At 40.3% G+C, this 17,779-nt stretch overlaps 1 protein-coding gene across 1 annotated transcript in view; it reads left to right on the top strand.

Annotated features, from left to right (window-relative positions):
* Nucleotides 1–17,779, top strand: part of MGC137454 (uncharacterized protein) — a 269,686-nt gene that overhangs the window by 92,163 nt on the left and 159,744 nt on the right. The window lies entirely within an intron of this gene.

Here is a 17,779-nt window from a genome sequence, read left to right as displayed (position 1 = left end):
ACCAGAAATATTTATAATTATAATCCATCATGTGCTCAGTCATGTCTGACTCTTTGTGACCCCATGGACTGTAGCCCACTAGTCTCCTCTGTCCATGAGATTTTCCATGCAAGAATACTGAAGTGGATTGTCATTTACTTCCCCAGGGAATCTTCCCAACCGAGGGATCGAACCCGCATCTCCTGTATCTCCTGCATTGCAGGCAGATTCTTTACCCAGAAATATTTAGCTAAAAATTAATAAATCCTTCCCCATAAGAGTATCAAGAGAGTATTCAGCCTGCTGTTGTGGGTTGAATTGTGCCCTGCAAAGATATGTTGAATCCCCAGTATCCACGGATGTGATTTTATTTGAAAATAAGGTCTTTGTAGATGTGATCAAGGTGAGGTCCTATTGAAGTACCATGAGACCCCTAGTCCAGTGTAACTGGGTTCTTCATAAGAAGAGGAAAAATGCCATGTGAAGACACACACATAGAAAGAAAGCCTGGAGATGATAGAGGCAGATATTGGAGTGATGCAGCTAAAAGCTAAGGAATGCCAAGGATCTATGGCCACCATCAGAAGTCAGGAAGAGGCAAGGAAGTACTCTACCCAACGTCTCAGAGCCTGGCTGTGCTAACACCTTGGCTTCAGATTTCTACCCTCCATAACTGCTGGAGAGTGTATTTCTGTATCGTCACCCAAGTCTGTGGTACTTTGCTAAGGCTGCCCTAAGAGACAAATTCACGTGCCTCCCTTCACATAAGCAGTATTTTATTCTTGCTTTGAATCTCATTTCCTAGTGATTGTCATCAGTATGATTGCCTTCAAAGCAGAGGAACAAGATACAAAGGCATGAGGACCTTTTAAATTATAGTTTTTTGTAGAATAAAAGATAATCTGAAAAAGAATAGATACATGTATATGTATAACTCAACATTCAGAAAACTAAGATCATGGCATCTGGTCCCATTACTTCATGGCAAATAGACGGGGGAAACAATGGAAACAGTGACAGACTTTATTGTGGGGCGGGGGGGGGGGAGGGACTCCAAAAAAACTGCAGATGGTGACTGCAGCCATGAAATTAAAAGGTGCTTGCTCCTTGGAAGAAAAGTTATGACCAACCTAGACAGCATATTAAAAAGCAGAGACGTTACTTTGCCAACAAAGGTCCATCTAGTCAAAGCTAGGGTTTTTCCAGTAGTTATGTATGGATGTTGAGAGTTGGACTCTAAAGAAAGCTGAGCGCTGAAGAATTGATGCTTTTGAGGTGGTGTTGGAGAAGATTCTTGAGAGTCCCTTGGACAGCAAGGAGATCCAACTAGTCCATCCTAAAGGAAATCAGTCCTGAATATTCATTGGAAGGACTGATGCTGAAGCTGAAACTCCAATATTTTGGCCACCTGATGTGAAGGGTGCAAAGACCCTGATGCTGGGAAAGATTGAAGGCAGGAGGAGAAGGGGGCAACAGAGCATGAGATGGTTGGATGGCATCACCAACTCAATGGAAACGAGTCTGAGTAAGCTCCGGGAGTTGGTGATGGACAGGGAAGCCTGGCATGCTGCAATCTATGGGGTTGCAAAGAGTCAGACATGATTGAGCGACTGAACTGAGCTGAACTGATACATATAAATGAATCTCTTTGCTGTACACCTGAAACTAACACAACATTCTTAATAACTATAGTCCAGTATGAAATAAAAATTAGAAAAATTTTTTACTTAAAAAGAAAAGTTGCTGTGGGTATGGAATCCATCCCACAATACCACCCAATCTCCCAGGGCCAACCCATTCTTTAACCTGTTAAGTAAACCCAACCAACCACTAATGAACAATGTAGTGGTGCTGATTTAGTCACTAAGTCGTATTCGACTGTTTGAGACCCAGTAGACAGTAGCCCGCTAGCCTGCTCTGTCCACAGGCTTTCCCGGGTAAGAATACTGGATTTGCCATTTCCTTCTCCAAGAGATGGATCTTCATGATGTAGGGATCAAACCCAGGTCTCCTGCATTGCAAGCAGATTCTTTACCTCTGAGCCACCAGGGAAGTCCTAATGAACAAAGTGTACAGGCATATTTGATGGTGAATGGGAGATGATTTCAGTTCGTGATGGATGAAAGATCACAGTATGTTTGTCTCAGATGTAGAGGGAGCTATAAAAACTGGAAAGGACAGTAAAGATATGAGATGGTTTTACTACAGGTGCCTTTTGTTTATGGAATCTTACTTCCAATTATGGACATATTCTTTTAAAAATTCTTGAAATGTTTACCTTTATAACTATGTGTCATTCAGTCTGTCCCAGAAAAGCAGAAATAGCGTTATTTCCATTTGTTTTATTTTCCAACACAAGAGGGCAGCATTGCAGCATTGTTCATGTCCTGTAGGCCTCACACTGCTGTACTTCGCGTTTAAATACGCAGGGTAGCTTTTTCAAATGGATAATCAGTTGAGAATTGCACAAAGGAGGACCCAGGCTATTTATCCATCACCTGACATTTATTTTAATGTTAGTTTTGAAAACAGTACCCTCTGATGAGCATTCATACATTTTATATTTGCTTCATTGTTTCAGATTCTATACTAATCACCCAGTTTCAAGAAGACGAGGTACTTTTGTGTTTTGTAGTGTTTGTGTAGGGTAATTGTCTAAAAATCTGAATTCATTTAAATGGCATTTTCAATCACATTACTCAGAAGTACATAGGGTACCAGGACATAGACAGTTTGACATAAAGGATAAGTAACCCACTGGGCAGGGGGGTTTCCTGCTTGCTTGACACAAGTTTGTGAGAGAGTAAACCCGGTGCCATGGATTCCAGCAGGTCTGTGCAAATAAATGGGCTGGGAGATAGGGGGTGATGGGAGTGCAGTAAAAATAGTAAGAATAATGATACGAAGAAGTACCATTTTTGACTGCTTGTTTTATCTTTGTCGTGGTTTAGTCACTAAGTTGTATCCAACTCTGCAGCCCCATGAATTGTAGCATGCCCGGCTTCCCTGTCCTACCCTATCCCCCAGAATTTGCTAAAACTCGTGTCCATTGAGTTGGTGATGCTATCAATTTTATCTTAGATCCGTTATTTGCATAGCTATATTGTTCTTAACACTCCTGCATAGTTCCTCTCATTTTTATAGGTGAGAAAGCAGAAGCTTGGCTTAGGTAAGTGATTCACCCCTCAACTCATGAAGCTCATAGGTGGCAGCACTGACTGCCAAGCTCAGGTTTCTCCCACTACTTCATGTTGACAGTGAAAGAGATTGAATTCAGTGATTCACTCTAAAAAGTTATTGATTTGATATTCAAACTTCTTCATCCCTACCCTATCCACTTCATATATTTGATTTAGTCTAGACTACTGTGATGGTTAATTTTATGTGTCAGCTTTACTGGTCTAAGGGATGCCCAGATAGCCGGTAAAATGTTATTTCTGGATGTGCCTATGAGGTCGTTTCTGGAAGAGATTAACATTTGCATCAGGAAAGAAGATGACCCTCACCAATGTAGATGGGTATCATCCAATCCCTTGAGGGTCTGAATAAAACAAAAAAGGCAGAAGAAAGAATTTCTTTGTTTAAGCTGAAACATCAGCACTCCTGGCTCTTGGGCTTATGGACCAAGACCAGGACTTGGCTGGATTACACTACCGGTATTACTGCTTCTCCAACTTGCAGATGGCAGGTGTACTATTTTCTAACCCTCATAATGGTGTGAGCCAATTTTTATAATAAATGTCCATATTTTATATATGTATAAAATATACACATATAGATCCATATATGTATGTCTATGTATGTTCTGTTTCTCTAAAAATTTTGACTATACAGCCACCTTAAGTAAAATACAAAATGCTATATGAGGTCTAAATTTTATTATTGCGTTTATTATTTTTTGCTCTTTGCATCTGAGCAATAATTTAATGCCTTATGTCTGAGAATCTTCATCTCAACAGAACTGTGGAGTAGATCCCAGAAGATTCGAGTCCCTTTTAGAAGACTGAGGAGGGAGCATTTGCTTTAGTGTGGTAGCACAGTGCATTCACATAACACATTTTCCTCTGAGGAGCTCAAGGCAAAGACGGCGGGTTACTATCTGCATTACCTGCCAGTGGCAGATATGAAAGGTGGCATCTTAACCTTTGAAGAAGAGAAAACATGTCCACAAGAATCTTTTTTGTTGCAAGAACAAATTGCTGAAGTAGATTGTCCATGATTGCTAATGGTTGAACTCTTTGAACCGGCATTGTTTATTCCTGAACCTGGACTGTATCTTTTGAGGTTAACAGCACTTCAGGAGTCAGGCTTGAATTTTTGTCCCAGGTTTGCCATGGGACAATTTTTGTCCCAGGCTCTTGGCTTTGAGAAAACTCCCTGAGCCTCCAGAGAAGGCAGTGGCAACCCACTCCAGTACTCTTGCCTGGAAAATCCCATGGATGGAGGGAGGAGCCTGGTAGGCTGCAGTCCATGGGGTCGCTGAGGGTTGGACACGACTGAGGAACTTCACTTTCACTTTTCACTTTCATGAATCGGAAAAGGAAATGGCAACCCACTCCAGTGTTCTTGCCTGGAGAATCCCAAGGGCCGGGGAGCCTGGTGGGCTGCCGTCTATGGGGTCGCACAGAGTTGGAACACGACTGAAATGACTTAGCAGCAGCAGCAGCAGCAGCAGCCTGAGCCTCAGATTCTTCATCTGTGAAAGAAAAATAAGAATAATATAAACTTCTTGGAATTATTACATAGATAAAGTAATGTGTGTATGTGTATATATGTATGTAGGCATGTGTATACTTTTTTTTTTGGTAAACATACCCATTCAGTGTACTCTGCTCTGTGACAAGGGCACCAGTCTGTAACTCAGAGTTATCTGCAATTCTGAGCAGTGCCCAGTGAGACCACTGGGTGTCTCTAGAAAGCTTGAATTTTAAGAGTAAGAAAAAAGATGCTTGTGAACATGTTTTAGAAACTGTAAAGCTTTGTAAAAAATAAGATTGTAATGGTTCCTTCACTGAACTCAACTTCTATTAATACTTGATATATACCTATGCTTTTGCATTTATCTAGTTAGTTCAAATCTAAACATTTACAGAGCACCTAATATATACTAGGGAAACGTTCATTCACTTTATAATGTGCACTGCTCTAGGGACTGTATATTCAGCAGTGTACAAAGTGGACTAATATTTTGCCTCTGGAGCTTATATTTGTAAGGGTGACAGTGAGCAGGCACATACACATATGTAGAATGGTAGAATGTTTGGTAATAATATGAAGGAAAAAATGAAGCTTGGTAAAATAGAGAATCATAGTGGATGCCATTTTAGGTAATAGACCTTAAAAGTCATCTTTGAGAGGATTAAAACTGAGCAAAAAAACCTGAATTAAATAAAGGAATGAGCCACATATATACCCAGAAAAAGTGAGCGCTCATCAGAGAGAACAAAAAGTAAAAGGCCTTAAAAGCAAGATGTGTGGTTATTATGTTTGAGAAACAGCAAAGAACCGTGGGCAAACCATGCACATTGATAGGGTTTTCTATATAATTCATTGTCTTTTGGGGAGACAATATCTATTATAATATTATACCTTTATAGCTCCTTTCTGTAAGTGTATTCACCTAAATATTATATTACAATAATTAGTACTTACTGAGTACTCATTGTATTCTGAGTTAGTCCTTACAAGCCTACCATGTAAATATAATTACCCCCTATTATTCAGAGACTCTAAAGAGCTTCTTAAGGTAACATATCCAGGAAGTTGGTGAGGCAACACTTGGCCTTGTTTGAAAGTGCAGTAACTCAGTGGGAAGACAGATGAGTAAAAATAATGAAGTGATAGGAGCAATGGAAAGTTACCAAGAGCAGGTGACATGTGACTTGTGACATGTGACTTGGAGGATGAGGTTGGATTCTTAAAGGAGGAGAAGATGGGGATGAGAGTGGAGAGAGAATCTCCTGGTAGAAAACAAAGCAATGGGGGCTTCAAAGAGCATGGTTTATGGAGGAAATAACACACAGTTGAGTGTAGCTGAAGAATCTGTAGCACTAAGTGTAATAGATACGCTGTGGTGCCTGCAAGTGCCAGGAGGGAAAGCCTTCTACCACTATTAGGAGGAGATGGAACCCTGACCCAAAGGCAGCAGAGTCTCTGGTATTACCAGGGACATAAACCTGTGTGACTTGGCTTGAACATGTCAGATGGCTGAATCAGATTCTCTCTTTCAAAATTTTGAAACAAAGATACCAAGACTATTGCTAGTCTATGGAGGACCCTAGAATAGGGAAGTTATCTGAATTTGGGGACTCAGGAAGTTATCTGAGGTCATGTGAAACTGTTCCAAATTGGGAAAGGAGTACGTCAAGGCTATATCCTGTCACCCTGCTTATTTAACTTATATGCAGAGTACAACATGTGAAATGCCAGGCTGGATGAATCACAAGCTGGAATCAAGATTGCTGGGAGAAATATCAATAACCTCAGATATGCAGATGACACCATTTTTATGGCAGAAAGCAAAGAGGAACTAAAGATCCTCTTGATGAAGGTGGAAGAGTGAAAAAGCTGGCTTGAAACTCAACATTCAAAAAACTAAGATCATGGCATCTGGTTCCATCACTTCATGGAAAATAGATGGGGGGAAAGTGGAAACAGTGACAGACATTATTTTCTTGGGCTCCAAAATCACTGCAGATGGTGACTGCAGCCATGAAATTAAAAGACGCTTGCTCCTTGTTTAAGACCAACTTAGACAACTTATTAAAAAGCAGAGACATTACTTTGCCGACAAAGGCCCATCTAGTTATACTATGGTTTTTCCAGTAGTCATGTATAGATGTGAGAGTTGGATGATAAAGAAAACTGAGCACTGAAGAATTGATGCTTTTGAACTGTGGTGTTGGAGAAGACTCTTGAGAGTCCCTTGGATAGCAAGGAGATCTAACCAGTCAATCCTAGAGGAAATTAGTCCTGAATATTCATTGGAAGAACTGATGGTGATGCTCCAATACTTTGGCCACCTGATGTGAAGAACTGACTCATTTGAAAAGACCCTGATGCTGGGAAAGATTGAAGGCAGGGGGAGAAGGGGATGACAGAGGATGAAATGGTTGAATGGCATCACCGACTCAATGAACAAGCTCTGGGAGTTGGTGAAGGAGAGGGAAGGCTGGTATGCTGCAGTCTATGGGGTCAGAGTCAGATACGATTGAGCAACTGAACTGAACTGAAACCTGATAAGGTAGCTGGCTATAGAAAAAGTGCAGCAAGTGCAGAGATTAACAAAGATGGAACACCATGAGGTGTCTGAGAAAAAGAAGTGGGGACATCAGCTCTCTAGTTTCTGCTGCATTTACAGTTCTTAACTCATTAGGGCTCATGGGGCAGTCTAGTTTCTGTCTTGATCCCAGAGATCTGTGTATCCTAAAATTAGGGGGATCATATGATCTGTTATTCAAACTGGCATATTTTTGAAAGTGAAAGTGGGTACTATTAATAATTGCAAGCATTAACTGGATGATGATAGATATGAACTGGGATGTAGGCAATGGTGGATGGAAGAACCACTTCTCTCCAGAAAATAACAGTGATGATGATGGGAGCAGCAGAACAAAATTTAATTTGTAGTGTTTGCAGATTTCCATGGTATAAATACTACCACCACAGTTGATTCTAAACTCCCAAGGCAAAATCAGCTGGTTGCAAATTCCTGAAGATTTAATAATCAGCTTCCTCAAGCTGTGACAAGTCAGCTCCAGCCGCCTGCTGGATGCACACTGCCCCACCTACAGTACTCTCTCCACCAGGTCCACTCTCCTTCATTTTCACTTAGGTTTTGTTGAGAGCATGTGATTCTCACAACTCCAAAAGTACTGATTAGAACATTTGGGTGTGAAACTAGTGGGAAGTCTGCTTCCCAGCCTCCCTTGTACCTCCTCCAAGGGACAGACTGCCTGCAGCCTCCTCTCACTCCCAGGTGCCTAGCACTGTGAGGAATATGCAGAAGCTGTCAGTAAATACAGATGATAATGCTTCCGGGGTCACGCCTTGCCTCCCCTAGAGGAAGGTTGGTGGTATTAGGTGGTATTAGTCTTTCCGTCATGTCTAATTCTTTGTGACCCCATGGACATAGCCCACCAGGCCCCTCTGTCCTTGGAATTCTCCATGAATACTGGCGTGGGTAGCCATTCCCTTCTCCAGGGGATCTTCCTGACCCAGGGATCCAACCTGGGCCTCCTGAATTGCAGGCAGATTCTTTACCATCTGAGCCACCAGAGAAAGGTTGCCCAGCCGTGGTTTGCAATTTGCCTGTCAGCAGTGGGATAGCACCTTTGTGACAGGTTAGCTACGGAGGAGCCTGGTAGGCTGCAGTCCATGGGGTCGCTAAGAGTCAGACACAACTGAGCGACTTCACTTTCACTTTTCACTTTCATGCATTGGAGAAGGAAATGGCAACCCACTCCACTGTTCTTGCCTGGAGAATCCCAGGGACGGGGGAGCCTGGTGGGCTGCCCTCTATGGGGTCACACAGAGTCGGACATGACTGAAGCAACTTAGCAGCAGCAGCAGCAACAGCAGCAGCCGCCAACAGCAGCTTCTCAGAGGATTCTGAGACCTGGGCTCTGACATTCTCCCCCAAGGCTGATTGCTATAAGCCCAATATCTTCTGTCAAATTGTAGCCTTCCATATACAGATGAAGTGTATTTATTCAGTGGGGGGAATGGTTATGGTTATAAGTTGCTCAGTTGTATCCGACTCTTTATGACCCCATGACCTGTAGGCTGTCAGGCACCTCTGTCCCTGGGATTTTCCAGGCAAGGATATTGGAGTGGGTTGCCATTTTCTCTCCAGAGGATCTTCCTAACCCAGGGATCAAATCTGGGTCTCCCACATTGCAGGAAGACTCTACCATCTGAGCCACTAGGGGATCCTTATAGCCACATGAGTACTAAGTGTCTGATCAGGGTTCCTCTTTAACTTGCTCATATTGGCCTGAGGCAACCGCTGTCACACTTATTCCTCAGTCTTCTTTCTTCAAATAACACAATCCTTGCCTTCCAAAAAGCAGAGTCTCCAAGCTGCTCTGTAAATAAACTGGCTACCCAAGCTTATTAGATGAGCCTTGCTTGTGCAAACACATTCTTACTTGGACTTTATATTTTTCTTTCTCACCCCACCTTTTTGTTCTTATTTCTGCTTGTATATAAATATTTTTTATACCTTTTTGAATAATAGTGAAATATCAGAAGAATTCAGTTTCTAACAGACTTCGTACCAGCAATTTTCCTTGTTTCTGAGAAATGATAAGACTGGGAGACATTGCCTCTGGACATCCTAAATGTATTCATTAGTTCAATGGTTGATGTTGCTGGGGAAGAATTTAGTCCAGGTCAGACACACATGTGCTCATATATACACATGCTAATACACAGACACACAATTTCTCTTCCAACTGTTCTCAGCTGAAATGAAATCAGGTGAAATGACAGTTCTGCACTTTTCCTACCACCATCCTTTTTAAGTGAATTGATTAAATAGATGTTTATTTAAGAAAGTCTTCCCAGTTTATGTGCCAGCCAATAAAATAATTATTTTCCAAGGTGAATTATATATATATAAATTAAGGTACAAAATCATACCTGTGTCCAAAGACTCTTAAGTATCAGCTTTCCGTACACATGCATCGAGTCAAGAGGTTAGCATTGACTGTTGTTGGTACTTTTGGTTGTGGCAAGAGTTGTTAACTTTCCTAACTTGTGCATGCATGTGTGCTAAGTCGCTTCAGTGATGGCTGACTCTTTGTGACCCTATGGACAGTAGCCCACCTGTTTCCTCTGTCCATGGGATTCTCCAGGCAAGAATACCGGACTGGGTTACTGTGCCATCTTCCCGACCCAGGGATTGAACCCATGTCTCTTCTGTCTCCTGCCTTGGCAGCTGATTTCCTTATGACTAGTGCCACCTGGGAAGCCCCTTATAATCTGAAGTGTTATGAAATCAATTCACCACAAAATGCTATGGACCTACAATGTGTCCATTAATGTCTTTGATAATGTGAAATAATGACGTAAATCTAAATAACAGATGTTCATAAAGTGGTATATGTGTGTGTGTGTATATATATGTACATGTATGTATATAAAACTATTTGCTAAAGCAATTTTTACAATTGTGTAAAAGAGTAAAAATTCTGCAGTCTAATAAATAAGGGTGATTTAATTTGCAGTCACTTAATGAATTGCTATCAGACCATTTAAAACTGTGTTGTAGAAGAATATTTGCTGCTGTGGAAAGATATTCAGAACATATTGCCAAGTGGTGAAAATAATCTACAAAACTTTATGGTAACATTTTTACCCATATGGTTATGGTGTTTCATGTGTGTGTGTGTTTCATAAGACTAGAAAAATGTATACCAACATGATCTGTGAACATTGATTATAGCTGGATGGAATGATTAAACTGGTTTATGTCCTATTTCCATTTCTCACTGTGCTCTGTCTTTACTTCTTGAGCATGCTTCACTACTGAAGTTAAAGGAAAAGTTACTCTTAATGAACTCATTGAATTTTGAAGGAGGTAGAGTTACACACAGTTAGCTATAAAGTGAGGCATGTATATGTACTAAATATGGACTAGTATATGTACTTAAATAGTATATGTACTATTTAGTACATGTATTAAACTTGTGGAGGTCTTCCCTGGTGACTCAGAATTGGCCTGCAATGCAGGAGATGCAAGAGATGTGGGTTTGATCCCTGGGTTGGGAAGATCCCCTGGAGAAGGAAATTGCAACCCACTCAGATACTCTTGCCTGGGAAATCCAAAGGACAGAGGAGCCTGGCTGGCTATAGTCCATGGGGTCACAAGAGTTGGACCTGACTTAGCCACTAAACCACCACACCACCACCAAACTTATGGAGTAGGGGCATGTGAGTAAGTCATTAAATTCCTGTCCTTCTGTTCAGGGGTATATTTTAGAAAGGTGATTAGGGTAACCTAGAGGAAAGGGTACACCTTAGGTGACATGAACTGATCCCTGCTTAAAGAGTTAAAGAATCTAACTTATCCCCCTATGGAGCAAGGAGAACAAAGCTTTTACTGTACTATTAATTAGAATTCAGCTTTGCATAGTCTGTGGTTACAGACTTCAGTGAAATTGGTGCAGGATCCTATTCTCAAAGGGTTACAAAGCACATATTGTTGTCAGAGTAATTCTAGTAGAGAAAGATGGTATCCTTGGAAAAAAGATAAAATACATTTTATATGGAGCAAACCACATTAGACAATTTCATAGTTTTAAATGTTAAACAGTAATGAACATTTCTAGGAATCTTGTCAACTTTTCAACTTAAAAACAAATGACTCTCTATTTTCCATAAATGCAAAACAACATATTTTTAACAGTTTATCTGATGGGAAACATTTGAACTGAAATATAACACTAAAATATAACACTGAAATATAACATTTGAACTGAAATAAACACCATGATGGTTCCCAATTAATGGATCAAGGTAACCAAGAATAAATTTCTATAAAGCAAGCATCCTATCCTATTCAACTTCTCCCCATTGTGCTTGGCACAGTGACTGACTCATGATAGGCATTCACCGAAAGTGTGCATATTTGATAGAGCTGGAAAATGTACTTACTTGAATGTCTCTAGTCTGCTCACTGTTGAATAGAATAGTGGAAAGAATAATGGATTGAGAGACCAGTGATTTCAGTTTTAATCCCAGCTCTTCTGTTGACTCAGGACATGACTTCTCTTTGTGGCTTTATTTACCTGTTTGCTATAAAGGAGACTGCATAGATGAACTCCAATGGGAGTTTTCTCTATGATTATTAAAAAGTACCTAAGGTTCTAAGGGATCCCACAAAGGTTTTTTCCTTTCTCTCCCTGTCACCCAAGCTCTTATATTTGTTAATGTAGTCTATGTGCTTACTGAATGTTTTCTGTGTGTTAGGCATTGTGCTACATCATACAGAATAGGCCTGTAAATAAGACACACACAGTCCTTGGCATTTGGGTCTCTTCCTCCAGTGAGAGAGTTGTGTGCCCTCCTACTCAACTGATTATATTTTGAAAAATTTTACTCATCGTTTAATGTATGATCTTATAGTTGTTGTCGTACAGTCGCCCAGTTGTGTCCAACTCTTTGCAATCCCATGGACTGCAGCATGCCAGGCCTCCCTGTCCCTTACCATCTCCTGTAGTTTGCCCAAATTCATGTCCATTGCACTGGTGATGCCATCCAGCCATCTCATCCTTTGATGCCCTCTACTCCTGCCCTCAACCTTTCCCAGCATCAGGGACTTTTCCAATGAGCCGTTTGTTCGTATCAGATGACCAAAATACTGGAGCTTCAGCTTCAGCATCAGTCCTTCAAATGAGTATTCACCATTTGAATAAGGTTGATTTCCCTTAAGATTTACTGGTTTGATCTCCTTCCTGTCCATGGGACTCTCAGGAGTCTTCTCCAGAACCACAGTTTGAAGGCATCAGTTCTTTGATGTTCTGCTTTCTTTATGGTCCAGCTCTCACAACCGTACATGACCACTGGGAAGACCATAGCCTTGACTAACCAGACCTTTATGAGCAAAGTAATGTCTCTGCTTTTCAACACACTAGGTTTGTCATAGATTTCCTGCCAAGAAGCAATCATCTGATTTCATGGCTGTAGTCACCATCCGCAGTGATTTTTAGAGCCTAAGAAGAGAAAATCTGTCACTACTTCCACCTTTCCCCCTTCTATTTGCCATGAAATAATGGTGCTGGATGGTACTGGATGCCATGGTCTTAGTTTTTTTAATATTTAGTTTGTAACCAGCTTTTTTACTCTCCTCCTTCACCCTCATCAAGGGGCTCTTTAATTCCTCTTCAATTTCTGCCATTAGAATGGAATCATCTGCATATTTGAGATTGTTGATATTTCTCTCACCTATCTTGATTCTAGCTTGTAACTCATCCAGCCCGGCATTTCTCATGATGTGCTCAGGCTATAAGCTAAACAAACAGGGTGACAGCAGATAGCCCTGTCGTACTGCTTTCTCAGTCTTGAACCAAGCTGTTGTTCCATACAGGTTTCTAACTGTTGCTTCTTGACCTGTATATGGATGTCTCAGGAGACAGGTAATCTAGTCTGGTATTCCCATCTCTTTAAGAGCTTTCCACTGTTTGTTATGATCCATATAGGCAATGAAACAGAGGAGTCAATAGCATAGTCAATGAAACAGAGGTACATGTTTTTCTGGAGTTCCTAACTTTCTCTATGATCCAGTGATTGTTGGCAATTTGATCTCTGGGTCCTCTTCCTTTTCTAAACCCAGCTTGGACATCTGTACATTCTTAGTTCACATAATGCTGAAGCCTAGCATGCAAGATTTTTAAGCATGACCTTACTAGTATGCTTAAAAAGAGATGGGAATACCAGACTACCTGACTTGCCTCCTGAGAAATCTGTATGCAGGTCAAGAAGCAACAGTTAGAACTGGACATGAAACAACAGACTGGTTCCAAATCAGGAAAGGAGTATGTCAAGGCTGTATTTTGTCACCCTGCTTATTTAACTTATATGCAGAGTACATCATGTGAAATGCTGGGCTGGATGAAGCACAAGCTGGAATCAAGATTGCCGGGAAAAATATCAATAACCTCAGATATGCAGATGACACCACCCTTATGGCAGAAAGCAAAGAAGAACTAACAAGCCTCTTGATGAAAGTGAAAGAGGAAAGTGAAAAAGCTGGCTTAAAACACAAAATTCAGAAAACTAAGATCATGGCATCCAGTCCCATCACTTCATGGCAATTAGATGGGGAAACAATGTAAACCATGACAGACTTTATTTTTGTGGGCTCCCAAATCACTACAGATGGTGACTGCAGCCTTGAAATTAAAAGACGCTTGCTTCTTGAAAGAAAAGTTATGGCCAACCTAGACACCATATTAAAAAGCAAAGACATTTACTTTCCCAGGAAAGGTCTGTCTAGTCAAAGCTATGGTTTTTCCAGTAGTCATGTATAGATGTGAGAGTTGGATGATAAAGAAAGTTGAGTGCTGAAGAATTGATGCTTTTGAACTGTGGTGTTGGAGAAGACTCTTGAGAGTCCCTTGGACTGCAAGGAGATCCAACCAGTCCATCCTAAAGGAGAACAATCCTGAGTACTCATTGGATGCTGAAGCTGAAACTCCAATGTGATGTGAAGAACTGACTCATATGAAAAGACCCTGATGGTGGAAAATATTGAAGGCGGGAGGAGAAGGGATGACAGAGGATGAGATGGTTAGATGGCATCAGCGACTTGATGGACATGAGTTTTTGCAAGCTCTGGGAGTTGGTGAAGGACAGGGAAGCCTGGTGTGCTGCAGTCATGGGGTTGCAAAGAGTTGGACATGACTGAGTGACTGAACTGAGGTAAGCTTACTAGCATGGGAGATGAGTGCAATTGTCTGATGCTTAGCACATTCTTTGGTACTACCCTTTTTGGGAATTTGGATGAAGATTGACCTTTTCCAGTCCCGTGGCCACTGCTGGGTCTTCCAGATTTGCTAACATATTGAATGCAACACCTTGATGGCATCATCCTTCAGGGTTTTGAATGGTTCTACTAGAATTCTGTCGCACCCACTAGCTTTATTAGCGCAGTGCTTCCTAAGGCCCACTTGTCTTTGCTCTCCAGAATGTCTAGGTCTGGGTAGCTGACCACACCATCATAGTAATCCGGTTCATTAAGATCTTTTTTGTAGTTTTTTTTGTGCATTCTTTCCATCTATTCTTAATCTCTTCATTGTCTACTAGGTCTCTACCATTTCTGTCCTTTATTGTGCCCATCTTTGAGTAAAATGATCTTATAGTAATCGGAAGTTATTGTTATTGGGGGGATTGTTTGTGATCATAGAGCTCTCTGATAAGATAAATGATTTCAGAAAGATTAAACTCATAGATTATATTTGCTTGTTTATTGTTTGGACCAAAACAGTGACAAATTTAATGTTTTCCAGTTTTTAGTGACATAGTGAATATACTTCACATTACAGTTTTGATGTGTGTTTAAAATATGCAGTTTATGAATTATATTTTATAAATGGTCATATTTTCATTGTACCAGAGTAAACTGATACTTAAAAGGAATATTCAATGACATAATGAAGGCATGGGAAAAGTGAAAATGTTCATTGCTCAGTCATGTTTGTGACCCATGGACTGTAGCCTGCCTGGCTCCTCTATCCATGGAATTCTCCAGGGAAGAATATTGGAGTGGGTTGCCATTCCCTCCTCCAGGGAAATCTTCCCAACTCAGGAATCAAACCCGGGTCTCCCATATTGCAGGCAGATTCTTTACCATCTGAACCACCAGAGAAGCCCTCCATATTGTTATGTAATTATGATTCAAGCTACATACATTTTTCTTTTACTTTAAGATTTTTCTTAGTGCAAAATATCTCTCTACTTTTATAAAATGGATTATACTAAAATAATCATAGGCACATTTTGGCATAGCATAGATCTTTTTATTACATCAATCTCATAGAGAATGTACTGAAATAGTCTATCTGGTTTTACTATATAAAACTTTCTCAGGGTAAGTCAGAATAAGCTGGTCATGTTGCTGTGACAAAACCCCTAAACTCCCAGAGGCTTAAATCCTGTAGATTTTCTTCTTGCTCATCCTACATATTTATCTTGGAAATGGATGAGCTGGACTGATCATAATCCTTCTGGGATGCAGGGTGACAATCACCACCACCTCAAATATTTTAATGGCAAGTGCAAGAGAATAAAGAGAGCTCTGGAAAGTCTCACCGTGGCAATGAATTATTTGTCTACATCCAGTTGCAAATCATTGGTCAGAATTAGTCACATGCTCCATCATCTCACAGGGGGCCAGAAAGTGTTATCCTACCATCTGCCTCAAAGGAAGACAGCTGGAATCCTTGGTGAATAACACCAATTACTACCATACATGGTGTGAAAGATTTGTTTTCAGGCATTAGCTTTCTTAATTGTCTTGGGAATCAATTAACTCTTGGTTATCCTAGTCACTTGTTCAGTTGAGAAACCATTTTTTCAAAAATATCAAAGCACTATCTTTTTAAAAAAAGATCTACTGTGTTATATATATTGCTAAAATTTATCAATATTTTTAAATGTTAGATTTATAGCAACATTTGCAGTGGTGTATATTTCTACATCTTGCCCATGGACATTAATCACTTTATTACTATGATTCTCCAAAGCATTAAAAAAGAAATAACTTTAGGTTATAGTAGAGGTTTTGTTTCTTTAATGCTACTTTTCCCTTTTGTGTTTTTATTAGATGCTTTCAGGGTTTTGCTTTGAATTGCTATTTCAGTATTATCCTTTGACAGTACTCTACTAGGGCTTGCTCATTTTCCATTCTAATGCAGTTCTGATCCAGAGTAGATAGGAGTTTGTCAGAAAACCATTTTAGACTCACAATACTTCTGAATATCAATCATGAAAGTCCACTTCATTGTTCAGCTTCCTTAGGTAAAATAGTAAACAATGTATGAATGGCTTTTACTTTGCATCTTCAAGCTAAAGCAGTTTTATATTCATTAACAATTTTATTCATTTTTATTTACTTACTCAAAAAATTTTCATTGTACTCCTAGTATAGTAGGCACTCAAACTGATTTAATTATATGAATATTATTAAGAATTTATGAGGAGTCACAGATAATTTTCTAAATAAGTTATAATTTGAGTCATAAATGTTCTATTCTTTTGTATGAAGCTGGCAATACATGCATAACAATTAAACCTGCACTCTGAAAGACATGTCCAGTGGCAGGGGCTCTACAGGAAGGGGTTCCTTCCTGTCATCCTTTGCAGAAGAGTGCTATATACATTTGAAAGATCAGGGGTCTTCCCAGGTGACACTATTGGCAAGAACTCACCTGCCAATGCAGGAGATGTAAGAGATGCAGGTTTGATCCCTGGGTTGCAGAGATCCCCCTGGAGGAGAGCATGGCAACCCGCTCCCGTATTCTTGCCTGGAGAATCCCATGGACAAGAGGATCCTGGTGGATCCATGGGGTTGCAAAGAGTCAGACATGACTGAACTGACTGTGCCCTCACACAGGCACCAATATGATGATATGTTGCCATTAAATGTTCTGGAACCCATACTTTATTCACTTAGTCAGACAAAAGTAACTATATGTCTACACTATGCCTTACTTTTTGGTAGAAACTTAGAATATAAAGATCATTAAAATATCAGCCATATTCTCATGGAGTTCACAGTAAACTGGGGGAAATAGATATATTAATGTATGATTAACAAGTGTATAGGGTAATAAGATTTAGGGTAAAGGTACCAACCGAATATCATACAAATACCAAGAACTTGTGGAAAACCAACTTGGAAGTATTGGTAAGATCTTCCAAGACTGAGGTTATCAAGTGACATATACCAAAGTCTTGAGTGGAATTCAAGGAGCAAGGAAGGGGAGAGAACACTACAAACATAACCAGTGACATGAGTGATTGAATGCATGTGTAAACATGCAAGCCCAAAGGCCGTGTACAGACTATGGGGAGTGTTTGGGGGTGTTGGCAGGAGATGAAGCTAAAAGAATGCCCTGATCCAGGCAGAACAGGGGCTTGGCTTGGGTTTGTTTCCGAATAATATATTACTTTTTCAGGATAAGAAAAGAGAGGCATTACCTAAAGGGATTGGAATTTATCTGGGATCTTTGAAACTTACAAGGCAAGAGAGTGATGCAGTCAGGTTGATATATTCAGGGATATAAGTAATTGTAGT

This window comes from Bos taurus, chromosome 3 (assembly GCF_002263795.3).
Source record: "Bos taurus isolate L1 Dominette 01449 registration number 42190680 breed Hereford chromosome 3, ARS-UCD2.0, whole genome shotgun sequence".
NCBI lineage: Eukaryota > Metazoa > Chordata > Mammalia > Artiodactyla > Bovidae > Bos > Bos taurus.
The sequence above is the reverse complement of the archived record's forward strand: the minus strand, read 5'-3'. Positions and strand labels throughout refer to the sequence as shown.